The following is a 27,799-nucleotide window of genomic DNA, read 5'->3' as shown; positions in this document are numbered from 1 at the left end:
TGCTCACAGGCTTGACAGATATGCTTAAGCATGGCAAATGCATGAGGGAAGAAGTGAAGGTTATGCTAAATGAAAGGACAGAAAACCCACACAAAGCAAGTGGTGAAGGAAAGAAAACCGGGGTTCAAATCAATAATTTGGAACATAAAGAAGGAAAAACAGTCAACCAGTACAGAATGAGGAAACAAGAATTGAAAAAAATGAGGAGAGGCATAGGAACATCTGGGACAACTTCAAACATGCCAACATCCGAATCATAGGGATGCCAGAAGGGGAAGTGGAAGAGCAAGAAATTGAAAGCTTATGTAAAAAAATAATGAAGGAAAACTTCCAAAATTTGGTGAAGGAAATAGACATACAAGTCCAGGAAGCATAGAGTCCCAATTAAGCTACACCCAAAGAGGACCACACCAAGACACATCATAATTAAAATGCCAGAGGTTAAAGATAAAGAAAGAACCTTAAAAGCAGCAAGAGAAAAGCAGAGAGTTACACATAAAGGGGTACCTATAAGGCTATCAGCTGATTTCTCAAAAGAAACTTTGCAGGCAAGAAGGGACTGGCAAGAAGTATTCAATATGACCTACAACCAAGACTACTCTATCCAGCAAAACTATCATTTAAAATGGAAGGGCAGATAAAGTGCTTTCCAGACAAAGTAAAGCTAAAGGAGTTCATCATCACCAAGCCATTATTATATGAAATGTTAAAGGGACTTATTTAAGAAAAAGAAGATCAAAACTATGAACACTAAAATGACAACAAACTCACAACTAACAAACTCAGAACTATCAACAACTGAACCTAGAAAATAAAAACAAAAAATAAGCAAACAACCAGAACAGAAACAGAATCATAGATGGAGGGATCATTTGCAGGGTTATCAGCTGGGAGAGGGAAGGGGGAGAAATGTGGAAATTGTGCAGGGATTAAGAAGCATAATTAGTTAGTACAAAATAGACAGGGGTAAGTTAAAAATAATATAGGAGAGGGTGAAGCCAAAGAACTTATATACACGACCCACGGACATGAACTAAGTGGGGTGGGATTGCTGGAGGGAAGGGGGATACTGGGCGGAGGGGAGCAAAGGGAAAATAATATTGGGACAACTGTAACAACATAATAAATAAAATATACTTTTAAAAAACTTCATAACCGTTCATATAACTTTTTATAGATTTTTTTGCAATATTTACAAACTTTTTAAATACCCCTTACTTCTTTAGATATAACTATAACACACCTCCAGTCTTTTTGTTTTGTTTTTGTCTTTTATTTTTACACTGTGAAGGACTATGCTTAAACTTAGTATTTGGCAGCTAAAAGTTTCTAGATTTGTAGAGATATTTTTCAGCTTTCTAAAGCTTCTTTTACTTTTTCTTTTCGTTTTTTTCTTTCTTTTATTATTTGGTTTTTCAATTACAGTTCTCCCATTTTCCCCCCATTGCTCCCCCCCACCCAGCCCACCCCTTCTCCCGCAATCATATCCCTCCCCATTGTCCATGTCCATGAGTCATCCATACACGTTCCTTGAATAGACTCTTCCCTTACTTATCCCCCTTCTCTTCCTCCCCCTCCCCCCTACTGACAACTATTCTACTCTTTGTCCTATTTAGTTCGTTTGTTTGTGTTGTTCTTTAGTTTCCTGTATTAGGTGATATCATATGGTATTTTGCTTTCTTTACCTGGCTTATTTCACTAAGCATAATCCTCTCTGGTTCCATCCATGTTTTCGCAAATGGCAGGAGTTCCTTCTTTCTCTCTCCTGCATAGTATTCCATTGTGTAAATGTACCACAGTTTTTTTGATCCACTCATTTACAAATGGGCATTTAGGCTGTTTCCAGTACTTAGCTATTGTAAACAGGGCTGCTACGAATGTTGCAGGAACACAGATCTCTGGGTGCGGGCATTCTCATGCTCCTCCACCCAGGTGTCGTCCCATGACCCAGGAGATGATGAACAAATCTTGTCTCCACCTTCAGCTTTAGGCTGTTGAGGCCACTGAGTCATGGAATCCAGGGAACAGCGAGTTCTGTTGTGTACTCCATCTGCCTCCTTATTAATAAAGTCTTAAAATGGAGCTGGCATTGAGGATTAGTGGGTCTGCTTTGCTTCCCTGATGGGTGTTAGCTAAACCAGGAGCTACCATGGCTGTATTTTACATATTAATGACACTTTGTAAGAATTCTTTCACTTGTAAAATTCTCCTATTGTTGGCTGGAATGTCACACCCCCTGTTCTAGTAACTTTTGAAATCCTAATAAAAGGAGGATGAGGCTTCCCGCTCTCCACTGTTGGTCAGAGCGCGCCAAAGTCCTCCGTTCATTACTGGCCAATCATCCTGCTTGCTAAATTTATCTCAGCGTTCAAGATCATAATTAACACTTCATACGAACATAGGGGTGCATAAGTTTTTTTGAATTAGTGTTTTAGGATTTTTCGGATATAATCCTAGCAGTGGAATCAATGGTTTAAATGACAGTTCCATTTTTAGTTTTTTGAGGTAATTCCATACTTTTTTCCATAGTGGCTGCACTAGTCTGTATTCCCACCAACAGTGCAGTAGGGTTCCCGTTTCTCCACATCCTCGCCAGCATTTGTTGTTTGTTGATTTCTTGATGATGGCCATTCTGACAGGTGTAAAGTGGTATCTCATTGTGGTTTTTATTTGCATCTCTCTGATGGCTAGTGATGTTGAGCATTTTTTCATGTGTCTATGGACCTTCTGTATGTCCTCTTTAGAGAAGTGTTTGTTCAGGTCCTTTACCCATTTTTTAATTGGGTTGTTTGTTTTCTTGATGTTGAGTCGTATAAACTCTTTATATATTCTGGAGATCAGTCTCCTGTCTGTGATATCATTGGCAAATATGTTTTCCCATATTGTTGGTTTCCTTTTCATCTTGCTGATGTTTTCTTTTGCTGAGCAGAAACTCTTTAGTTTGATGTAATCCCATTTGTTTATTTTTTCCTTTATTTCTCTTGCCTTAGGAGATGTATCCATGACGATATTGTTATGTGGGATATCTGAAATTTTCCTGCCTATGTTTTCCTCCAGAATTTTTATGGTGTCATGGCTTACATTTAAGTCTTTGATCCATCTTGAGTGTATTCTCGTGTGTGGTGTAAGTTGGTGGTCCAGTTTCATTTTTTGGCACGTCCCCGTCCAGTTCTCCCAGCACCATTTGTTAAAGAGGCTCTTCTCACTCCATTTTATGTTCCTTCCTCCTTTATCAAAGATTAGTTGACCATAGAGGCCTGGGTTTATTTCTGGGCTCTCTATTCTGTTCTACTGATCTATATGTCTGTTGTTATGCCAGTACCAGACTGTTTTGATCACAGTGGCTTTGTAGTATTGTTTGACATCTGGTATCGTGATTCCTCCTGCTGTGCTGTTTTGTTTCAAGATTGCTTTTGCTATTCGGGGTCTTTTTTGGTCCATATGAATTTTTGGAGCATTTGTTCTAGGTCAGTGAAATATGTCATTGGTATTTTAATAGGGATTGCATTGAATCTGTAAATTGCTTTGGGTAGTATGGCCATTTTGATGATGTTGATTCTTCCCATCCAAGAACATGGTATTTGCATCCACTTATTTGTATCTTCCTTAATTTCTTTCTTCAATGTTGTGTAATTTTCAGTGTACAGGTCTTTTATCTCTTTGGTTAAGTTTATTCCTAGGTACTTTATTTTTCTTGTTGCTATAGTAAATTGTATTTTCTTTTTTGTCTCTGTCTCTGATATTTTATTGTTGGTGTACAGAAATGCCTTAGATTTCTGTATATTTATTTTGTACCCTGCTATTTTGCCAAATTCATTTATTATGTCAAGTAGTCTTTTAGTGGAGTTTATAAGGTTTTCTAGGTATACTATCATGTCATCTGCATATAGTGATAGTTTTATTTCTTATTTCCCAATTTGGATGCCTTTTATTTCTTTGTCTGGTCTGATTGCTGTGGCTAGGACTTCCAACACTATGTTAAATAGAAGTGGATAGAGTGGACAGCCTTGTCTAGTTCCTGATTTCAGGGGGAATGCTTTCAGTTTTTGTCCATTGAGTATGATGTTGGCTTCAGGCTTCTAATATATAACCTTAATTATTTTAAGGTATGCTCCCTCTATTCCCATTTTGCTGAGAGTTTTCATCATAAATGGGTGTCGTACTTTATCAAATGCTTTTTCTGCATCTATTGATATGATCATGTTGTTTTTTTTTTTTTTTGTCTTTCATTTTGTTTAGGTGATGTATTATATTTATTGATTTGCGAATATTAAACCATCCTTGCATCCCTGGGATGAATCCCACTTGATCGTGGTGTACGATCTTTTTGATGTATTACTAGATCCTGTTTGCCAATATTTTATTGAGGATTTTAGCATCTATGTTCATCAGTGATATTGGCCTGTAGTTTTCTTTCTTTGTTGTGTCTTGACCTGGTTTTGGGATTAGGGCAATACTGGCTTCATAAAAAGAGTTTGGAATTTTTCCCTCTTCTTGGATTTTATGGAATAGTTTGAGGAGGGTACAAGTTAGTTCTTCCCTAAATGTTTTGTAAAATTTGCCTGTGAAGCCATCTGGTCCAGGGCATTGGTGTGCAGGGAGATTTTTGGTTACTGTTTCAATTTCCTTCTTTCTAATTGGTCTGTTGAGACTTTCTACTTCTTCTTGATTCAGTTTTGGAAGGTTATATGTTTCTAGAAATTTGTCCATTTCTTCTAGGCTGTCAAATTTCTTGCCATACAGTTGTTTGTAGTAATTTCTTACAATTGTTTGTATTTCTGTGGTATCAGTCATGTTTTCTCCTCTTTCATTTCTGATTTTGTTTATTTGGGTCTTCTCTCTTATTTTCTTGATGAGCTTGGCTAGAGGCCTGTCGATTTTGTTTATTTTTTCGAAGAACCAGCTCCTAGTTTTGTTGATTTTTTGGATTGTTTGTTTAGTCTCTATGTCGTTTAATTCTGCTATGCTCTTGATGATTTCCTTCCTTCTTCTTGCCCTAGGCTTTGTTTGTTGTTGTTGTTCTAGTTCTTGTAGCTTTAGGATTAGATTTTTTATTTCAGATTCTTCTATCCTTTTCTGATATGCCTGTATTGCTATGAACTTCCCTCTTAGGACTGCTTTTGCTGTGTCCCATAGGTTTTGGGCTGTTGTGTGTTCATTGTCATTAGTTTCTAGAAATTTCTTGATTTCTTCTTTGATGTCATTGTTAACCCATTCATTATTTAATAACATGTTATTCATTCTCCATGAGTTTGAGTGTCTTTGGTTTTTTTCTCTGAGGTTGATTTTTAGTTTCAAGGCATTGTGGTCTGAAAAGATGCTTGATATGATTTCAATTTTCTTGAATTTGTTGAGGCTTGTTTTGTGTCCTATTATGTGGTCTATCTTTGAAAATGTCCCATGTGCCTATGAAAAGAATGTATATTTTGCTTCTTTGGGGTGAAAAGTTCTATATATATCAGTTAGGTCCATGTGGTTTAGTGTGTTGTTCAATGCCTGTATATCCTTGGTGTTTCTTTGCTTCAATGATCTCTCTATTGTTGGTAATGGTGTGTTGAAGTCTCCTACTATGAGTGTGTTGTTCTTAATATCCTTCTTGTGGTCTTCTAGTATTTGCTTTATGTATTTGGGTGCTCCTATGTTGGTTGTATATATGTTTATCAGTGTTATATCTTCTTGATGGATTGATCCTTGAAGTATTATAAAATGTCCTTCTTTGTCTCTTTTTATTGCCCTTGCTTTGAAATCCGTTTTGTCTGATATGAGGACTGCTACCCCAGCTTTTTTGTTCTGGTCCGTTTGCTTGTAATACTTTTTTATATCCCTTTACTTTGAGTCTATGTAAATCTTTTGTTTTGAGGTGTGTTTCTTGTAGACAGCAAATATGTGGGTCCTGTTTTCTTATCCATTCTGTTACCCTATGTCTTTTAATTGGAGCATTTAATCCATTTACATTTAAGGTTATTATTGACATGTATTTATTCATTTCCCTTTGTACCTCTGTTCCTCTACTCTCTCTCTCTTTTTTTTTTTCTCTTCCTTTCTCTTAGAACATTCCCTTTAGCATCTCTTGCAATGCTGGTTTGGTGGAGATGTATTCTTTTAGTCTTCCTTTGTCTGAGAAACTCCTTATTTCGCCTTCCATTTTGAATGAGAGCCTTGCTGCGTAGAGTATTCTTGGTTGTAGGCCTTTGTTTTTCATTGCTTGAAATATTTTTGACCATTCCCTTCTGGCTTGTAATGTTTCTGTTGAGAAATCAGTCCATAGCTTTATCGGAGCTCCCTTGTATGTTATTTGCTGTTTTTCTCTTGCTGCTTTTAGGATTCTCTCTTTGTCTTGGAATGTTGCCATTTTAATTATGATGTGCCTTGGAGTGAGTTTTTTGGGGTTCCTCTTTATTGGAACTCTCTGTGCTTCCTGGACTTGCAAAACTTTTTCTCTCATTGGGTTGGGAAAATTTTCTGTCACTCTTTCTCCTATCTGTTTATCTATTCCTTCTTCTTCTGATCCTTCCTTAATTCCAATGACTCTGATATTGTTCTTCCTTATGCTATCCTGTAATTCCCTTACCTCTTCTTCATACTTTTTCAATCTTTTTTCATTTCTCTGTATCGTCTGAGAATTTTTTCTCCATTATCTTCTAACTCACTAATCCGATCCTCTGCTTCATTTAGTCTGCTTTTGACTGATTCTACTGTGTTTTTCAGTTCAGAGATTGCATTCTTCATTTCTTCCTCATTCTTGTTGATAGTTTCTATGTCTTTTTTTATGCTGGTGTAGTTCTCTGCAAGTTCCCTGTAATTTTCTTGGAGCTCTTGGTAACTTCCTTGGAGGTTGTCTTAGTTGTTTTTAAGGTTGTCAAGCATATTGAGCTTCTTCACCACCATTGTTTTGAATTCCATGTCTGACACTTGGGCTGTCTATTCCATCTACCTCTCTTTTTGGGGATTCCTCTTTTTTTTTCATTGAGAGGTTGTTTCTGCATCCACCATGTTGGATTCTTCTTATTTATGTTTGTTTTTTGGGTTTGTCTGCTTTGACTTCCTACCTTTGTGGTATGAGATTCTTTATAGGATATCTGGGGGTTTAAGTGGTGCAGTCTCTTTGATCTTCTGAGCCTGTTGTTCTTTGGGTACCCTTTATGTCATTTGTTTATGCTGTCTGGTTATATTTCAGATGCTCTTTGTTAGGATCTTCCTTCTGGCTAGTTGATTGAGAGTCACTCTATCCACTTTGTCTTGATTTCTTTTGTGGAGATGTCAGTTCAGCCTTTGTGTGTCGTCTCGTTTTTCTGTTTCCACAGCTGGTCTAAATGAGGCGGGTCAGAGGTTCCTGTTCCTTGCAGCAGTGGTGTGCCCCCACATGGTGCGTTCCTTTGGCACCTGTTGGAGCTAGCCGAGGTGCCCTTGCACTCACGCCTGTGAGCACGCAAGAAGGCCCGAGAGCTTGCCTCCGGCCTGCCGCGTCACGTTCCAGGCGTTGATCTCTTTCCTCTTATGGCAGGGCCCCAGACACTTGGGCACAGTGGAAGTGAGCGATTGGGGCCTATTGAAGCCGGCGAGGTGCTTTTGCATTCACGCGCCCATGCGCACCCAAGGCGGCTGGGGAGCTAGCCTCAGGCCTGCGGCACCGCGCTCTTGGAGTTGTTCTCTCACCTCCCAGTGCTGGGCCCGGGACACTTGTGTTTAGTACAAGTGAGTGTCTGTGAGTCGCTGCTGCCCGCTGTTCCCCCACTGCAGCCGCCCACCATTCCCGCACCTGCCTGGGTGGGCACAAGCAGAGCCTAAGCAAGTGCTCTGCGCTCCAGCTTGGCGTCCACTGGAGCTGGCCAGGGGGGACTGTGCACAGTCTTCTGCATGTCCAGTGGGCCCTCCCTGCACCCGTTGGGGCACTGATCTTATGTCCGTTGGGGTGTGTGCGAGGGGCACCTGGATACGCGGCCTTGCGCACCTGGACCAGTGAATGAGGGCACTTCCCTATGCACGCCCGCGCGACCTAAGGGGAGGGTTGGGAAGTGGGTGAGTGCATTTTTGCGCCTGTGCTCCTCAAGAATGTCCTATCACCCCCAAACATTCCCCTCTCTCCACAGTTCACAAGAGAAAAATACAAAGGAAAAATTACGTTTTCACTTGCACAGCAGCACGTTGTCTCCTGTCTTCCAGTGCCAATGCCACCTGGTCGAGTTCCGTCTCTGCCAGCGGGCAGAGATCCGCTTTCCTCCTGACTCCCCTCTGGGGAAGCCTGTCGTCGCCAAAAAGCCTTTGTGTCCTTCCAGCCACAGCTCGGGCAGCCGCCCCAGTCAGGAATCCTGTTTCGTCCCTTTTTCCTCCACTATCCTCACTAAACAGGTTGTTCCCAGATGGTTTTTCTCTAATCCAGCAGTGCCAAGGTTTGACTCCTGCCAGTGTCCATCTGCTCACTGAGATGTTCTGTCTGCAATTAGTCCAAACTACAGACGGGTCTCGGGATCCTGAGAGCACAGCCTCCCCTCACTCCTCCGCCATCTTCTGAATCTTTTTTTCTTTTCTAATGTACACATTTTGAGGTTTCCTAAGGAGTTTTTTAATTAATTTTTTAAATATGTTTTATTGATTATGTTGTTACAGGTGTTCCAATTTCTTTTCCCTCTGCTCCCCTCCACCCAGTGGCCCCCCTCCCTCAAGTTGTCCCCCCTCCTTTTACTCCATGTCCACTGGTTGTACATATAGTTCTTCTCAACATCTTCCTGTCTACTCCATTCCCTTCTACTATGCTTCTTAATTCCTGTACTGTCTCTCTCCCTTTTCCCCTTCTTCATCCCTACTGACCTCCCCACAATATGTTTCCCTTATCTATAGTTCTTTTTCCATTCTCGTTGCCTATTTGGTTTGCCTCTGTTTCAATTCCCTAGCTTCTGTTGTTGGTTCTTGTGATACAGTTTTCTTAATGTTCATAGTTTTGATCCTCCTTCTTCTAAACCAGTTCCTTTAACATCTCATATAATAGTGGTTTGGATCTAATGAATTCCTTCAGTTTTACTTTGTCCTGGAAGCACTTTCTCTGCCCTTCTATTCTGAATGACAGTTTCACTGGATAGAGTATTTGTGGTCGTAGGTTTTTGCTTTTCATTACTTTGAATATTTCTTGCCAGTCCCTTCTTGCCTGTAGGGTCTCCTTTGAGAAATTAGCTGATAGTCTAATCAGGACCCCTTTGTACATGATTCTTTTCTTCTCTCTTGCTGCTTGTAAGATACTCTCTTTGTCTTTATTTTTGACAATTTGATTATAATGTGTCTTGGAGTGGTTCTCCCTGGGTCCAGTTTTTCTGGAACTCTCTGTGCTTCCTGGACCTGTAAGTTCTATTTCCTTCCCCTAGCTTGGGAAGTTCTGCTTCATTATTTTTTCACATAATTTTTAAATTTCTAGTTCTTCTTTTTCGCCCTCTGGCAATCCAATTATTCGAATCTTCGATCTCTTATAGCTCTCTCAGAGGTTTCTGAGCCTCTCCTCATTTTCCTTACTTTTTGTTTCCTCTTTCTGCACTGGTTGATTGTTTGTTCCTTCCCTATGTTCCAGTTTGTTGATTTGATCTCTGGATTTTATGTCCTCACCACTTATCTCGTATGTGTTTTCTTTTGTTTCAGTATGAGTAGCTTCCCTTCCTTCCCTGTCTTGTTCCAAATCTTTTGTTAATTCTGTAAGCCACCTTATAACTATGGCTCTAAACTGAGCCTCAGAAAGGTTTTTTATTTTTTCGTCTGTCAGGTTCTTCATCTGCTGCCTGGTGAGCTGCGTCACCAGGATTTCAATTGTTGTCTCCTTCATTCCAACAGACCGCTTAGCTTTGCTTCCTGGGCAGGCTATAGGGAACAGAGCCCCACACACTCATCACAACCCTGTGACTGGTGGCGATCGGCGACTTTTTTTGCTGCACTATGGCGCTTTGTGTGGGGGCGGGGGTCCAGGATGGATACCTGTTGTTACTGTCCTCTGGGAGACCAGGATCCGTCCACTGGCCCTCGGGGTCTCACCGTTCGAGGCAATGGGGAGCCTGCCCTTCCCAACGTTGGAATCGTTAGCTGCGGGAACTCGACTGCAGCCGGGTTTGCTCCCCCTGGCACTTCTCGCAGTCCTGCCGCTATGCCTGCTGCTACCACGGACAGGACCACATTTTCTCACACCCTCCTACCCGTCCAGGTGAGCACCGCTGGTTTATAACTTCGTACGTTGGGCTTCCATGTAGTTTTATTTTCTGGAATTTCTGGTTATCTTTTGTTTTGAGCTACTTGTATTTCTTTTGCATTGTAGAGGGAGACTGAGCATGTCTGTCTAAGCCTCCGTCTTAGCCAGAAGTCCTTAATTGATTTATTTGGTCTATTTATTTACCTTTTGCAATTTCTTATAAATATTTGGCCAGCCTTTTGTTACAAAGGTGACTTTTAAGAGTCCCTGCCCTAGAATTGCCTCCTCTACTCCTGCCCTGCTCTCTCAGGGCAGAGGCTAGAGAGAAATGGCTGAGGTGATAGGCTGCAGCTGAAAACAGCTGGAGTTTAAAAGTGTCAATTTTTTTTTTTTTTTTTTTTTTTTTTTTTGCGTTGGAGAGGCAGGCATCCTGCTCTTTTCTGTATGGGTTTGAATAGTAGGTTAATTACCCTATTACTTTTAGGTTTTAGTAGTGTTTAGGTTTAGAATTTAGTTACTTTTTTTAAAGACTTATATGCTTATTTTTCCTTATAATTATTATTGGGTTTTTTTTGCTTTTAATTTTTTTTTTTCCCCATGCCACAGATGGATGTGGCTTGTGTCTTTTCTCTCTTTTTTTTTTTAATGTTTTATTCATTATGCTGTTACAGTTGTCCCAATTTCTTTTCCCTCTGTTCCCCTCCACCCAGTGACCCCCCTCCCTCCAGTTGTCCCCCACTTTTAGTCCATGCCCATTGGTTGTGCATATAATTCTTTTCGATGTCCTCATGTCTGCTCCATTCCCTCCTACTATGCTTCTTAATCCCTGCATCACCTCCCTCCTTTTTCCCCTTCCCTCTCTCCGCTGACCTTCCCCCAATATGTTCCCCGTACCTATAATTCTTTTCCCACTCTCATTGCCTACTTAGTTTGCCTTTGTTTTGATTCCCTAGCTTCTGTTGTTGGTTGTTGTGATACAGTTTTCATTTTAATGTTCATAGTTTTAATCCTCTTTTTTCTAAAAAAGTCCCTTTAACATGTCACATAACAGTGGTTTGACTCTGATGAACTCCTTCAGTTTTACTTTGTCTTGGAAGCATTTTCTCTGCCCTTCTATTCTGAATGTCAGCTTCACTGGATAGAGTAATTGTGGTTGTAGGTTTTTGCTTTTCATTACTTTGAATAATTCTTGCCCATCCCTTCTTGCCTACAGAGTTCCTTTTGAGAAATCAGCTGATAGTCTTATTGGGACCCCTTTGTATGTAATTCTCTTCTTCTCTTGCTGCTTTTAAGATTTTCTCTTTATCTTTAATTTTGACATTTTGATTATAATGTGTCTTAGTGCGGTTCTCCCTGGGTCCAGTTCATTTGGAACTCTCTGTGCTTCCTGGACCTGTAAGTCTATTTCCTTCCTCAAGTTAGGGAAGTTCTGCTTCATTATTTTTTTACATAAAATTTCAATTTCTAGTTCTTCTTCTTAATCTTCTGGCAACCCTATGATTTGGATGTTGGCCTGCTTATATCTGTCCCATAGGATTCTGAGCCTCTCCTCGTTTTCCTAACTTTTTGTTTCCTCTTTCTGCACTGATTGACAGTTTGTTCCTTCCCTATGTTCCAATTTGTTGATTTGATCCCTGATTTTCTTTCCCTCACCACTTGTTTTGTATGTGTTTTTGTTCATTTTAGCATGACTAGCCTTCATTTCTTCCCCATCTTGTTTAAGATCTGTTGTTAGATCTGTAAGCATTTGTATAACCAAAGCTCTGAACTGTGTCCCAGAAAGATTTCCTATTTGCTGATCTGTTAGATCAGATATTTGCTGTCTGGTCAGCTGTGTGACTGGGATTCCTTATCATGATCTCTGCCATTCTGACAGTTTTGTGTTTACCTTTGCTTCCTGGGTGGGGCTCTCACACCTCCTATGCTACAGGGGGAAGAGCCCCGTGCACTCATAACTACCAGGCGATCCTTCTCACCATGCTGTGACGTTTTATGTGGGGGTGAGGGTCCAAGATGGATTCTTTCTGTTTACTCTCCAGTGAGAGACTGGGAGCTTCTTCCTCTGTCCCCAGCCCCTCTGGCTTTCAGAGTCCGAGGCAGTGGGGATTTGCCTTCTCCAGCGTTGGAATTGCAAACTGATGGGTCTGGTCTGCAGCCAGGGGTGCTCCCCAGGTGTTTCTCACCTCTTTTTAAATACAGGTGTCTGTGCTTACCGCTGTCCCACTGTCGTCACCACAGCTGCCACCACCAGCACAGCTTGATCTCTCTGCCCTGGCTTTGCCCCTCCTACCCATCTGGATGAGCACCACTTGTTTATAACTTCATACGTTGGACTTCCATGTAGCTTCATTTTCTGGAACTTCTGGTTATTTCTGGTTTGCAGTTGATGTATTCCTTCTTAGTTGTGGAGGGAGACAGAGCGTGTCAGTCTAAGCCTCCATCTTGGCCAGAAGTTTGACAAAGTTTTTTAAGTATTTTAAAATGTAATAAGCCTGATTGGTCTAGAGTTTTCTTTTTTGTAAGAAAAAAGTAATAAATCCTTGAGATATTTCAAGGGTGTTTTGAAATACCCCAAAGCTATAAGGAAGTTTTCTAAAATTTAAATCTTGGAAAGTTGGTCAACTAAGGAATATATTTTATAAAATGATATTTGACTATTTATTTAAAGTGATAATAAATGGTATACAACATTAATATAGGCAGACAAAAATTCAGTTCTAGTTCAGAAAGACATGCACTTTTGAACATTAGTTAAGTACTTGAGTAATATACCACAACACACAATTATTTTACTAAACAGAACCTTAGCATTTAGACAAATATAGAAAAAAGGTTTCACAGCTTTTTTGGAAAGTCTTGAGTCAGGTAGGCAATGAATAGCGTCACCTCCTTCTGGGTGATTAGATGGCTCTTTGGCTGGAAAACAAACAGAGCAATTACTTTGTAAAGCAGACAGAAATGGGGGTTACAGATGTGTAAATGGAGAAAAGGGAAAAAGAATTTTGAGTGAGGTGGATTTAAATGAGAAGACTTAGTTAAGAGATTAGTACCTGGAAAAGCTAGGACTTTTTACTGCAGGCTAAAATCTTGTTTTCTTCTTGCTTTTGAACATGCAAGTCAGCAGTAGCTTCCTCTAAACTGGAAACTTTCCCCTGCTCTCCTTACTTTTGTTTTTTACTGAGGGAGTATGCAGAGGAGTGAGCCATACAAACCAGGCTCCAAGTAAGTAAATTCTGATGACTTATAGAACTTTCACTTCTCTGGAGCCACTTTAGTTTTTGCCCTACCTTCTCCCAAACTTTTAGATTTAATGAGCCTTTGTCTGAGAACTAAGGACAGTATTGCTTCACTGTCTGAAGTAAATTGATTAAATGCTGCTCCTTTATTTGGCAGCCTGCAGCCTTTAAAAGCTGCTGGAGCAAGTGAAAGTGAATTTCCTGTTCTTTAGAAAGACCTGTCCCCATGATTGAATTACTTAGTTTTAGTTTTTAATAAAACTGGAAATTCCTGACAAAGGTTAGGAACTTAATCTCCCCCCTCTTGAGAGTTATACCTGAATGGGGAATTGCCACAGGGGTGGAACTGTGAGTGCTTTACATTGTGCCTGCTCATTACGTGGACTTTGTCTTCTGGCTGGCAGAAAAACCTAGTGTTCTTTCCCAGTCCACGTTCCAGCTTATCCTTTCACGGGAATCTTCTGATGGCAAGTGGCCTAACAGCTTTTAAATGCTTGATCCATGCCTGAAAAGTGTGGTAGTTTCTCAAGGAGAGAGACTAAGACTTGTACCCAAATTAAAATTTCCCTATTTTCTCATAAAGGAAACACTTAAACAGATTTTAAAATTCTTAACATTAAAAATGATGAAACCCTTCTTTAACTGAGCACACTGGTGGCCTTACCAATGAGAGGTGCTGCTGTTCCTTATCCTGGGATGTTTTTTGCCTGATCAGGATGCTTCCCTCCTTTCTCGACATGCTGTCTATGTCCATGGCTCATAGCCAGTAGCTTTCCGGAGAGTCCTTCTCACTGGTAACTTTTCGGGGCACCACTTATAGGGTACCTGTCTCGCAGATCCCTGATGCAGATGAAATAACTGACTCAGAGGTAAAGTGTCTGAGGAAGGAGAAGGGGAGTGCCTCTCAGTGGAAGACATTGCCAGATCTTCTCTAGATCCAAGATTTTATTCGATTGGCTATGTGCAGAAATGCATGACTTGAGGAGGCAGCCGTCCTAACTATCCTTAGGAAGGACAAAGAGAAACATAAATCAAAATATAGTAATAAGTGGTTCAGACTTTCAGGGCTAGAGTGCATTGCAAAAGTTTAGACTACACTCCCGGAGTGTAGATTTAGAGTTATACAAAGCAGGGCAGGCAGAGCAGGCTTTACTAGTGTCAAAGAGCACATTGCATTCTTATCTTTTTTTCCTAAGACCCTCTGGAGAGTGGGAACAATAGTTTGAAAATTGGGGCATGCTAACTAGTTGTCTTTAAGGCTTATAGACCCATATGCTGTTCTGAGCTCAAAGTAGTGGCCATAGTTTTCAATAAGAGTGTTAGCCAGATTGATGGAGTCTCAGATATGGCACCAGCTTGCCAAATCCATCTCAATGGATGTGGTTTCTTTAATTCTGTAGTTGTCAGGCTTTCATTCAACTTGATTTCTGATGGTTCTGGCTGATGATTGTTCTATATTTTAGTTGTGATTTTGATGTGATTGTGCAAAGAGGTGAGCCACATCAGCCTATACCACCATATTGACTGGATCATAGTCTCCAAATTTCTGATAAGAAGCCTGCTGTTGACCATATTGAGCCCATGTACATGATGAGTTGTTTCTCCTTTGCTGCTTTCAAGTCTCTCTTCTTGGTTTCTATCCATTTAATTATAATGTATATCTCTATGGACCTCTTTGTATCTGTGCTCCTTGGAGTTCATTGAACTTCTTAAATATGTTGTTTCATTTGTTTTTATCAAATTTGAACAGCTTTTAACAATTGTTTCTTTAAGTATTTTTACTGCACCATCCTCTCCTCTCTTTCTTGAATTTCCAAATGTCTATGTTACTATGTTTGATGATGTCTCACAGATCGTATAGGCTCTGTTCATTATTCTTCATTCCTCTTTCCTTCTGCTCTGTGGACATGTTAATCTGAAATGATCTATTATCAAGTTCACTTAGTTTTTCTTCTTCTACCTTCTTAAATCTGCTATCAAAACCTCTAGTGAGTTTTTCATTTCAGTTATTATACTTTTCATCTCTAGAATTTCTGTTTGGTTTTTATTTGTAATTTATTCCTACTTACTGATATTCTGTGTTTATTCTTGCATTGTTCTCCTAGTTTTCTTTAGCTCTTTGTCAATGATGTCTTTAGCTATTTGAAAATATTTAAATCATTTGTCTGTAAGGCTATGTCTTTGCTTTGTCAAGAACAGTTGCTCTTTATTTCTTCAGTGAAAGGTAATTCTATAAATTCAATTTTTTAAATCAGTCTTCTATTACAGTTGTCCCACTTTTTACTCCATTCCTCTCCTTTCTCTTACCCACCTCACCCTGAATTTGATTATTTCCCCTTCTCATCATTTGTTTTATTTTTAATTAATTAATTTATTTTGGGGGGTTCCCCTGCACTGTAACAATTCCCCCCTCTTAGACTTAAGACCCTTCATAATCTTAAAAAGGACAATGGGTGAAGGTCTCATGTTTCTCTAGCAGCTTCAAGCTGGACATGGTCATCATCCTGCCTACTCTTGGGTCCAGAAATCCCTAATAAGAGTAGGGGTGTGGAGGGGATGGTGGCCTTCCCACATGGGGAAGGATCTTGCAGACTCCAGGTCAGTTGACTGTCCCCGGACAAGAGCATGCTTGGTTTAACAGGCTGGCATCCTTGTGTATTCTGAGGGCAACAGATTTCGCAACAGGGTTAAAAGGAATCATTCAATCCACTAGAAGACAAAAGGCAGGGATTAATTTTTCAATGTCCCACATTAGGAAAAAAAGGCTTCTTTGGAGGAAAGTGTGCAAGACACGTTACACCTGTCTGAAGCCCTTTTGCCCACTATACTTAGTTTAAGCTAAGGGGAATATTTTAGGTTTCCCCTCTCTCAGATCTCTGGGCTCTTTCTGTCCAAGCCATTAGGATAGAAAAGAGAAACCAGTTTTAAAGTGAAGCCCACAGACTGCCCCATACTTCACCAACTAAACCACTTAGTTCAGCCAAGCCATTGAGTCTCAGGACACAGCGATGCAGACAAGATTAAGTGAGGTTTATACGTACAGACAGTCACTCAGGTAATGAGATCATAGGCTTATGCCCTATGAAAACAGAACACACATGTTAATTTACACAACATACCCACAAACCAGTCTCTAAATCTGCAAGACTGTCTTATTGGGAAGATATCCAGTTGCAAGGTATTTGACATTCTTCTTGCCTGTAAATTAAGCATCTTTGATGATGTCACAGACCTAGTTTAACTTCCAAATGAAAACAAACTTTGAATGAAAATAAACTTTAAAGACAGTTAGTTGCACTAGTTTGTAGTCTACCGCTGATCATTGTGATTTTCCTTGAATAATGATTTTTCTCCTTAAGATTACCCTCCTTGTCATGAAAGGGACTGCATTAAGTACAGTTTTAATTTATCCTGTTCATTTGCATAAACACAACAAGAGCAGAAAATGATCACATATGATCCTTAAGTCTGCTTTGCTGGAACTTACACAAGGAACCTTTAGGGTGACTTTCAGTCTGCCCTTCAGGGCACAGAAGCTGAGCCACATACCTGCCATTCAGCCTTTCCTGTAAACCCCTGTCTTTCCCAAGTCCTTCGGGTTTTCCATTGTGCCTTAAGGTTCCTTCTAGCTATCTTTCAAAAAGCAACCTTTGTACCTTCCCTGGAAAGATTGCCATGGACCGCACAACCAACCAAGGTACCAGGCTTTTTTTCTCGTGGGCTTTTATTACTTTGAAAGTCAATCCCAGTTCCTCGGGGCTTTTTGGTAACAACTGGAGCCCAAGCATTCCTCCTTTAGGCATGACATTTCAGTCAAAGTCTTGGTTAACAAAACCTCTATTAACAACTGGCCTTACTAGTTTTATGCGAAGAACCTTATGTCATTACGTGCTTCTTCAGAATGCCAAATTCTGGGAGGATCAGGTAAGGAGAAAAATATACAGTGTGAAGGAAAATTCTTGTCTTTCTAATATTCGCTATTATTGCATTTCCATACTTTACATTTTCTTTTGTTCACTTTCCTTCGTGTGAGGTTCTTTAGCGGGGAGGGGGGATTTGCTGGCTCATTTATTAATTTATTTTGCTTTCATTTTTTTTTCTCACTAAAAATTTTTGTTTGTTTTTCTATAACAATTGTCCCACTTTTTTCCCCCATTGCTCTCCCTCACCCTGCCCGACCCTTCTCCCACAGTCAATCCCCACCCTGCTGTCCATGTCCATGGGTCATTTATACATGTTCTTTGACTAGACCTTTCCCCTTCTTACCCCTTTTCACTCCATCCCCCATTGCCCCTTGTCACTCTTAGTTTACTCTTTGTTTACATGCCTCTGGTTCAATTTTGCTCATTTGTTTGTATTGGTCATTAGTCTACTGTATTAGGTGATATCATATGGTATTATTCTTTCATTGCCTGGCTTGTTTTGCGAGCATAATTTTCTCTAGTTCCATCCATGTTGTCACAAATAGTAGAAGTTCCTTCTTTCTTTCTGCTACTTAGTACACCATTGTGTAAATGTACCACAGTTTTTTGATCCACTGATCTACAGATGGGCACTTAGGTTGTTTCCTGCACTTGGCTATTGTAACTAGTGCTGCTATGAACATAGGAGTGCATAGGTTCTTTTGAATTGGTGTTTCAGGATTCTTTGGATATAATCCTAGCAATGGACTTGCTTGTTCAAAAGGTAGATCCATTTTTAGTTTTTTGAGGAAATTCCATTCTGTTTTCCATAGTGTATGCACCAACAGTGCACTAGGGTTCCCTTTTCTCCGCATCCTTGCCAGCACATGCTGTTTGTTGATTTGTTGGTGATGACCATTCTGACTGGTGTGAGGTGGTATCTCATTGTGTTTTTATTTGCATCTCTCTGATGGCTAGTGATATCAGGCATTCTTTCATATACTATGGACCCTCTGTATGTCCTCTTAGGAGAAGTGTTTCTTCAGATCCTTTGCCCAAATTTAATTGGGTTCTCTGTCTTTTTGGTGTTGAGTCATATAAGTTCTTTATATATTTTGGAGATCAATCCTTTGTCTGAGGTACCATTGGCAAATATATTTCCCCATATGATTGTTTCCCTTTTTATCTTGCTGATGTTTTCTTTTGCTGAGTAGAAACTCTTTAGTTTGATGTAGTCCCATTTGTTTATTCTTTTCTTTATTTCCCTTGCCTTAGGAGATATATTGGTGAAAATATTGCTAAGTGGAATATCTGAGATTTCCCTGCCTGTTTTCCTCTAGGACTTTTATGGTGTCACGTCTTACATTTAAGTCTTTGATCAATCCTGACTTTATTCTGGTGTATGGTGTAAGTTGGTGGTCTAGTTTCTTTTTCTTTTTTTTTTTTGCATGTCCCTGTCCAGTTCTCCCAACTCCATTTGTTGAAGAGGTTCTTCTCACTCCATTTTGAGCTCGTTCCCCCTTGTCAACTATTAGTTGACCATATAGACCTGGGTTTATTTCTGGGTTCTCTATTTTTTTCCATTGATCTAAATGTCTGTTCTTATGCCAGTACCAGACTGTTTTGATAACCGTGGCCTTGTAGTATAGTTTGGTATCAGGTATTGTGATTCCTCCTACTCTGTTCTCCTTCCTCAAGATTGCTATGGATATTTGGGGTCTTTTGAGGGTCTATATAAATTTTTGAAGTATTTTTTCTAGGCCTGTGAAATATGTCATTGATATTTTAATAGGGATTGCATTGAATCTATAAATTGCTTTGGGTAGTATGGACATTTTAATGATGTTCATTCTTCCCATCCATGAACATGGTATATGCCTCTATTTATTTGTATCTTCCTTAATTTCTTTCTTCAGTGTTATGTAGTTTTCTGAGTACAGGTCTTTTACCTCCTTGGTTAAGCTTATTACTAGGTACTTTATTTTTCTTGTTGTTATAGTAAGTGGGATTTTTTTATAGTTTCTATCTCTGATATTTTATTATTGGTGTACAGAATTGCCTTGAATTTCTGAATATTGACTTTGTACCCTGCTGTTTTTCCAAATTCACTTATTAGGTCGAGTAGTTTTTTGTGGAGTCTATAGGGTTTTTCTATGTACACTATATCTCATCTGCAAATAATGACAGTTTTACTTCCTCTTTTCCAATTTGGATGCCTTTTATTTCTCTTTCTTCTCTGATTGCCATGGCTAGAACTTCCAAAACTATGTTGAATAGGAGTGGAGAGAGTGGACATCCTTGTCTTGTTCCTGATCTCAGGGGGAATGCTTTTAGTTTTTGTCTGTTGAGTATAATGTTGTGTTCAGGTTTCTCGTATATGGCCTTTATTATGTTGAGGTATGCTCCCTCTATTCCCATTTTGTGACTGTTTTCATCATAAATGAGTGTTGTACTTTATCAAATGCATTCTATTAATTTTGTCTTTCATTTTGTTTATGTGGTGTATTACATTTATTGATTTGCAAATATTAAACCATCCTTGCATCCTTGGGATGAATCCCACTTGATCGTACTGTGTGATCTTTCTAATGTGTTGTTGGATCCAGTTTCCCAATATTTTGTCGAGAATTTTAGCATCTATGTTCATCAGCATAGTTTTCTTTCTTTGTTGTGTCTTGATCTGGTTTTGGAATTAGAGTAATACTAGCTCCATAGAAACAGCTTGAGAGTCTTTCATCTTCTTGGATTTTTTTGGAATAGTTTGAGAATGATAAGAGTTAGTTCTTTCCTAAACATTTTGTAAAATTTACCTGTGAAACCATCCGGTCCAGGGCTTTTGTTTGCCGGGAGTTTTTTGATTGCTGCTTCAATTTCACTCTTTGTTATCAGTCTGTTCAGGCTTTCTGCTTCATCTTGATTCGGTTTTGAAAGATTGTATGTTTCCAGAAATTTGTCTATTTCGTCTAGGTTGTCAAATTTCTTGTGATAATGTTGTTCATAGTGATTTCTTACAATCTTTTGTGTTTCTGTGGTATTGGTTGTGATTTCTCCTCTTTCTTTTCTGATTTTATTTATTTGGGTCCTCTCTCTTTTTTTCTTAATGAGCCTGGATAAAGGCTTGTCAATTTCATTTATCTTTTCAAAGAACCAGCTCTTGGTTTTATTAATCTGTTGAATTGTTTGTTTAGTCTCTATGTCATTTAATTCTGCTATGCTCTTAATGATTTCCTTCCTTCTACTCACTCCGGGCTTTGTTTGTTGCTGTTCCTTTAGTTCATATAGCTGTAGGGTTAGATATGTTCATTTAAGATTCTTTTATCCATTTTAGGTAGTCCTGTGTTGCTATGATCTTTCCTCTCAGGACTGCTTTTGCTGTGTCCTATAGGTTTTGGGCTGATGTGTGTTCATTATTATTTGTTTCCAGAAACTTCTCGATTTCTTCCTTGATGTCATTGTTAACCCATTCATCATTTAATAGCGTGTTATTCATTCTCCATGAGTTTGGGTGTCTTTGATTTTTTTCTCTGAGGTTGATTTTTAGTTTCAAGGCATTGTGGTCTGAAAAGATGCTTGATATGATTTCAATTTTCTTGAATTTGTTCAGGCTTGTTTTGTGTCCTACCATATGGTCTATCTTTGAGAATGTTCCATGTGCACTTGAAAAGAATGTATATTTTGCTTCTTTGGGGTGAAAATTTCTATATGTATCAATTTAGTCCATTTGATTTAGAGCAGTGGTTCTCAACCTTCCTAATGCCATGACCCTTTAATACAGTTCCTCATATTATGGTGACCCCCAACCATAAAATTATTTTTGTTGCTACTTCATAACTGTAATTTTGCTACTGTTATGAATTGTAATGTAAATATCTGATATGCAGGATGTATTTTCATTGTTACAAATTGAACATAATTAAAGCATAGTGATTAATCAGAAACAATATATAATTATTTATGTGTTTTCCAATGGTCTTAGGCAACCCCTGTGAAATGGTCGTTTGACCCCCAAAGGGGGTCGCGACCCACAGGTTGAGAACCGCTGATCTAGAGTGTTGTTCAATGCCTCAATATCCTAGGTGTTTCTTTGCTTCAGAGATCTGTCCATTGTTGACAATGGGGTGTTAAAGACCCATATTATGAATGTGTTGCTGTCTATATCCTTCCTGATGTCTTTAAAATTTTTTCCTTACATATTTGGGTGCTCCTATATTGGGTGCATATATGTTTACAAGGGTTATGTTATTGTGATGGATTTTCCCCTTAAGTATTATGAAATGTTCTTCTTTGTCCCTCTTTATGGCCTCTGCTGTGAAATCTGTTTTGTCTGATATAAAAATTGATACCCCAGCCTTTTTTTCATGTCCATTTGCTTGGAATATTTTTTTCCATCCCTTGACTTTCAGACTATATAGATCTTCTATTCTGAGGTGGCTCTCTTGTAGACAGCATATAAGTGGGTCATGCTTTCTAATCCATTTAACTACCCTATGTCTTTTGATTGGTGCATTTAATTTATTTACATTTAAGGTTATTATTGATAGGTACTTATTCATTGTCATTTTCCCCCTTTGTACTTGTGTTCCTCTCTGTCTCCCTCTGTTTCTTCATCTTTTTAAAGCAGACCCTTTAACATCTCTTGCAATGCTGGTTTGGTGGAGATGTATTCTTTTAGCCTCCTTTTGTCTGAGAAACTCCTTATTTCACCTTCCATTTTGAATGAGAGCCTTGCTGGGTAGAGTATTCTTGGTTGTAGGCCTTTGTTTTTCATTGCTTAGTATATTTTTTGCCATTCACTTCTCACTTGTAGTGTTTCTGCTGAGAAATATGATGATAGCCTTATCAGAGCTCCCTTGTATGTTATTAGCTGTTTCTCTCTTGCTGCTTTTATGATTCTCTCTTTGTCTTGGAATGTTGCCATTTTAATTATAATGTGTCCTGAAGTGGACCTGTTTGGGTCATCTTCATTGGGACCCTCTGTGGTTCCTGGGCTTGCGTGGTTTTTTCTCTCAACAAGTTAGGGAAGTTTTCTGTCATTACTTTTTCAAACAGGTTTTTTATCCCTTGATCCTCTTCTCCTTCTGGTATTCCTATGATATGGATATTATTATGTTTCATATTGTCCTGGAGCTCTCTTAAAACCTCTTCATTCTTTTATAGTGTTTTCTTATTTTGTTTCACTGTCTGGGAATTCTTTCCTTTGTTGTCCTCCAGCTCGCTGATCCGATCTTCTGCTTCCTCTAACCTGATTTTAATTCCTTCTACTGTGTTCTTCATTTCAGAAATTGTATTCTTCATTTCCTCCTGGCTCTTATTGATAGCTTCTATGTCCTTTTTCATGCTGGTGTAATTCTAAGTTAGTTCCTTGTAGTTTCCATGGAGTTCTTTGTAGTTTTCTTTGAGCTTGATGAGCTCAATGAGCTTCCTTATAATCCATGTTTTGAATTTGATGTATGATGGTTTGCTTTTCTCTATTTCATTTAGCACTCTTTCTTGGGATCCCTCCTTTCCTTTTGATGGGGGGTTGTTTCTCTGTCTCTTCATTTTTTGTGACTCTTCTTGTTTGTTGCTGCTTCTTAGATTGATCTGCACTTCCTGGATCTGCCCCTGGTGGCATCCAATCATGTACCAGTCTGGGCCTAGGAGATCTACTGCCTTTGTCTTCTTTAGTTGTTAATCTATTCAATCTGTGATCATCTGTCAGGCTTAAGCACCAAGGGTGTGGCAGATTAATTCCTGCAGATGGGGCTTTTGCTTCCCCTCGGACTGACACCACTTGGAGGGGAATGGTCTGCCTGCAATATGGGGAATGAGTCAGTACTGAGACCTGTTTGGCTGCTCCCCCAGTTCTCTCCTCAAAGCCACTGCCCCAAATTCTCCCCAAGCATCACAAGTCCTCTCTGCCCTCCCTCTGCTCAAGCCCAGGGTAAGTGGGTGCCAAAATATTTTCATACATGATCCATTTAGAGCTCTTTGTCTCCAGCTGTTTCTTTTAGGCCAACAAAAAACCCTATGGCTTTTCACTTTTCACAGCTGGATGCTATTTTACTTTCTGCTCTGTTGCTGCAGGCTGGGAAGCCCAGCTGGGAGTTTAGACCCTTTCCTTCTCAGGGGGGGACCCCCAGCTGCTGAGCTGTGTTTCAGTCTCTTCAGCTGCCACCCATGGGAGCCCAACCAGCCCTTTCGCGTCTCTGTACTTCCTACTAGTCATGTTGTGATTAAGTGGCCTTTTCTGTCTCTCCGTGGCTATAAGACTTCTCTCCAGCTAGTGTTCAGTTGGTTATTCCAGGTGATTTCTCCACAATTAAATTGTAATTCCAGATTGGTCCTGGGGGGAGGTTAGTATGGCTTCCACTTACCCCTCTGCCATCTTGGATCTGCCTCATCATTTGTTTTTTTTGTTGTTGTTTTTTTGGGGGTTTTTTTTTTTCCCCCGGACCAAGTATTAAACACTTTATTCCAGTTCCTGCTAAGCATGAACACCTGAAAAAGAAAAAAAAACCCACATTTCTGACCCAGACATCAATCCTCTGAAGAGGGGGCAGAGGAAGAAAATTTAACTAAAACGATGGTTTTTAATGGGAACCAGAGATATGGTTACAATTACATAGTCTGACACAAAAAACCCGTGGGTAATCAGGAGTTAGAAGGTTACAAAATAACGAGGGTAACACTGGGTATAGAAGAATGACTGTTCCAGAACCTCAGGAATCAGGCTAATATGGCCTCTCCCTGCGATCCTGTCTGTGGTCACCCCTGGAGCCCATCTTTCCAGGGCCAAAGCCACCTCTGTCCCCACCACCCCGGCCTCCTCAGAAGCCCCCACAGCCCCCGCCTCGGCCTCTGTAGCCTCCCCGATCATAGCCTCCTCTGCTACCGCGACGATCATCTCCATAGCTACTCCCCATATGAGAGCCTCCTGGTCCCCCTCCTGGGCCATCTGGTTTAGGGGCCTTACACTGGTTGCATTCATTCCTCCAAGAAAAGTTCATGTTCTCACATGTAGGGTTAGGACACTTCCAGTCCCCAGCTCACTGCTGTCCTCCACCACCACCACCTCCGCTGGGGAATCCTCCCCGGCCACTGCCACCGCTGCCACCACCTCTATATCCTCCATGGCCCATGGGTCCTCCTCAACCCCGGCCTCCATGACCATTGCCACCACCCTGATTGAAATCTGCTCACCGAGTAGCAAATGAGACCTTAATAGGATTCCCAGAGAATTCTTTACCATCAAACCAGTCTATAGCTGCTTTAGCAGAAGGTGGGTCATCAAATGACACTGTTGCCTCTCCCTTCAGCTTGCCCGTTTCCCTGTGTACAGATTAATCATGAGCTGTCCTGTTTTCTTATTTGTCTTAATGATACCAATCTGCTTGAAGTAATCAGCCACAGATTCAATTGTAACATTCTCACCCAGGCCTTGCACAAAGATGGTATTGTTGTCTGAATTATCCTGTTCAGAGTCATGACGTGATCCTTGGTCCCGAGGGCCACCAAATTTATTGAAGCCACCACGGTCACTTCCGCCCATGCCGCCTCTGCCTCCACGGCCACCTCCACGACCTCTGGGTTCATAGCCACCACTGCTACGGTTGTAAGCACCGCCACCGCCCCGGCCTCGTCCCCCAACAGTCCTGCTGGCCTCCCCTGTAGCCACCGCCACCACCACCACTCTGGTCCTGGTTGCCATAACCGCCACCATTGCCGCCACCACTCATGGAGGACTGATCTTGACCATAGTTACCTCCACCACCCCTTCCACCACCTCCGCTGCTGCTGTTGTACTGATTCTGCTGTCCATAGCCCTGAGGAGGATTATAGGAGCTTTGCTGCTGTCCATAGCCAGGCTGCTGTCCACCATAGCCAGACTGCTGACCATAGCCCCCACTTGGAGGCTGCCCATAGTTGCTGCTCTGAGAACCGCTACCATAACTTCCCAAGGTGCTGCTAGGAGCTGGCTGCTGGCCATAGCCAGGGTAGGACTGCTGCCCATATGATGACCGAGAACTCTGGCCACCGCCATAGCCACCAGCTGAGCCATATCCCTGGGGAGCTGACTGAGTGCCATAGCCTGTGTTCTGGGTCTGTCCATAAGAACCATAGGTGCTCTGGCCATAGCCTGAAGTGTCCCCTGACTGGCTGTAGCCACCATAACTCTGCTGTCCATAGGGCTGATTGCTCTGCTGGGAATAACCCTGCCCAGGCTGGGTGGGGTATGCCCCATAAGTTCGGGTTGTTTGCTGGGTATAGTCGTCTGAAGCCATGTCGGCGCATGCGCAGACCGACACGCACACAGACTCCAACACCACAGAGCACAACGCCCCCACCGCTGAACATCATCATCATCATTTGTTTTTGATGCTTGCTATAGGCTTTAGTTATTTCTTAGTGAATTTTATAACCTATTTTTGTGAAGCCTGTATTCTTGTCTCAGCTTTCAGGCTTTAGAGAGAATGGAGGACCATGACATTCATAACTACAATTCTTAGAACTTTCAATAGGCAGGTCACTTTAGGTTGTCTAATTTATTTCTCACAACAAATGTTTCATAATGAACATCAATATTCTGATTTTACAAATAAGGTAACTGGGTTTCAGATTGGTTTCTTGCCCAAGGTCAGGTCCAAATAACATTTCCACCCAATTTTGTCTAGCCTCAAGGTCAAGTATCTGTGCTGTGCTAACTTTAATTTTTAAAAATTCTTAATGTGAGAGAAACTGAACTGAGTGGCAGGTGACAGGAGCATGAACTGGAATGGTTAGTACCAGGAAGAGATTAACTCTTTCTTGGTCATTGCAGTGTGTGTATGTTGAATCCTTGAACACATGAAAACTGAATTGAATTCCAGTGGAATTGAGGTTGGAAATAAGACAGATCAGTGTGTTCTTGGATGGGAGCCTCCTTATTTAGCCTAGGTAATGGGAGGAGGCAGGAGGATGCAGAAGGATAACAGTCTAGAAGACTCTTGCCCAGTTGACTTTGCCTACATACATTATTTAGTGGCCTCCCCAAGGTAGGCCACAATACAAAATAAAAGCTAATATTTTCCATTCCCTTTTATAATGGAAGGAGAACCAATTCTCCCCAGGTTGACCCATAGAAACTCTCTCCAGTTTTTCTCTCCACCTACTCCTGGGAAAGAGCTTGTTTGTTGGCAGGCAGAGAAGTTTACAGGAGATTTCCTGACCTGACATTTTTTGTTGTTGTTGTTTTTTTATAATTTATTTGTTTGTTTGTTTTTAGAGAGAGGGGAAAGGAGAAAGAGAGGGAGAGAAATATCACTGTGTGGTTGCTTCTCACTCGCGCCCCCAACTGGGGACCTGACGTGCAACCTAGTAATGTGCCCTGACTGGGAATCGAACCAGCAACACTTGGCTCGCAGGCCGACACTCAATCCACTGAGCCACAGCAGCCAGGGTCTCCTGCCCTGAAAGTTTTAATTGCCAGAGACTGGGGACAGAGGTGTGGCAGCGAAGGGGTATTCAAGAATTTCTGAAAAAGAGGCAGCAGAGAGAAGAACAATGGGTGGCAATGTTGAATGGCCACTGAACCTGGCTCAGTGAGGGGTCTCCTCCACAGGCAAGAGGCTCTGTGCTGCTCCCAGAAACAGGCCCTTTTCCTCTGGGTCCAGCCCAGTCCAGCCTTGTTTCCTCTTAGATGAGGAATGTATGCACTCTAATTATTGTTTTGGGGAGGATATTTCTTAACCCCTTAAGATTCTATCAGGATTTTAGCATGGAACTCTTTTCCAGGTTTTTCTGTGTTCTTTTTTTCAGAATCCATTTTCTTTCGCTTTTAAGCAATCTCAATGTATTTCTTCAAAGTCTTTCTATAGCCTTGGTGGAAGGTATCCAATGGAAAGGGAGTGCCCAAGCACCTCAGCCAACTCCTACATCTACAGGACAGGAGAAGACTCTAGAGAAGTTCTGACCATGTGAGTGTTTATTTCTCATGGAGATTTCTATTCTCTACCTTCCTCAGGTCCTTCCTGCTTACATTTCAGCCCCATCTCCTTGAAAGGAGTTGGAGGTAACCTAGGGGAACATTGCTGAGAGAGACCCTGTTGCAGAGCTAAGGGAATGATCAGAGCAGCCCTCCCTGCTTGATGGAGTCTATTCACCAGGACTTATGGCTCAGGACTGGGATCCTCCCTCCTGGTTCCCAGTCCTTCCTGGTGTCATGGATTGCATGCTTTTAGGTAGGTTCTTCCTCTCTGTGTCTTATAGTATCAAATGCTTAAAATGTTTATTCACCTTACAACTATTTCTGCCATTCTCTTGCTTACAAGGTACAGAACTCTTATGTAGTTAGATCCGATTTATAAAATATTGTGTTTGTCTCCCTAATTCTTTATTGTGTGGGTAGAACTAGAGAAGACCTGATGGTCATTTCATCCAGCCTGTCATTTTGCTGCTTGGGAGACTGAGACCTAGAGAGAGGAAGTGATTTCCTCAGGGTCTCACAACAGGTTTTAGAAATGGTGGGCACTCTTTTCTTG

At 40.8% G+C, this 27,799-nt stretch overlaps 1 pseudogene; it reads right to left on the bottom strand.

The window, feature by feature from the left end:
- Nucleotides 1-23,994: 23,994 nt before the first annotated feature.
- Nucleotides 23,995-25,564, bottom strand: LOC150000433 (RNA-binding protein FUS pseudogene; annotated as a pseudogene).
- Between the last annotated feature and the right edge of the window lie 2,235 nt (nucleotides 25,565-27,799).

Source organism: Furipterus horrens, unplaced genomic scaffold, assembly GCF_987537825.1.
Source record: "Furipterus horrens unplaced genomic scaffold, mFurHor1.1.pri manual_scaffold_10, whole genome shotgun sequence".
Classification (NCBI taxonomy): domain Eukaryota; kingdom Metazoa; phylum Chordata; class Mammalia; order Chiroptera; family Furipteridae; genus Furipterus; species Furipterus horrens.
This window is presented reverse-complemented; position numbering and strand designations above follow the sequence as displayed.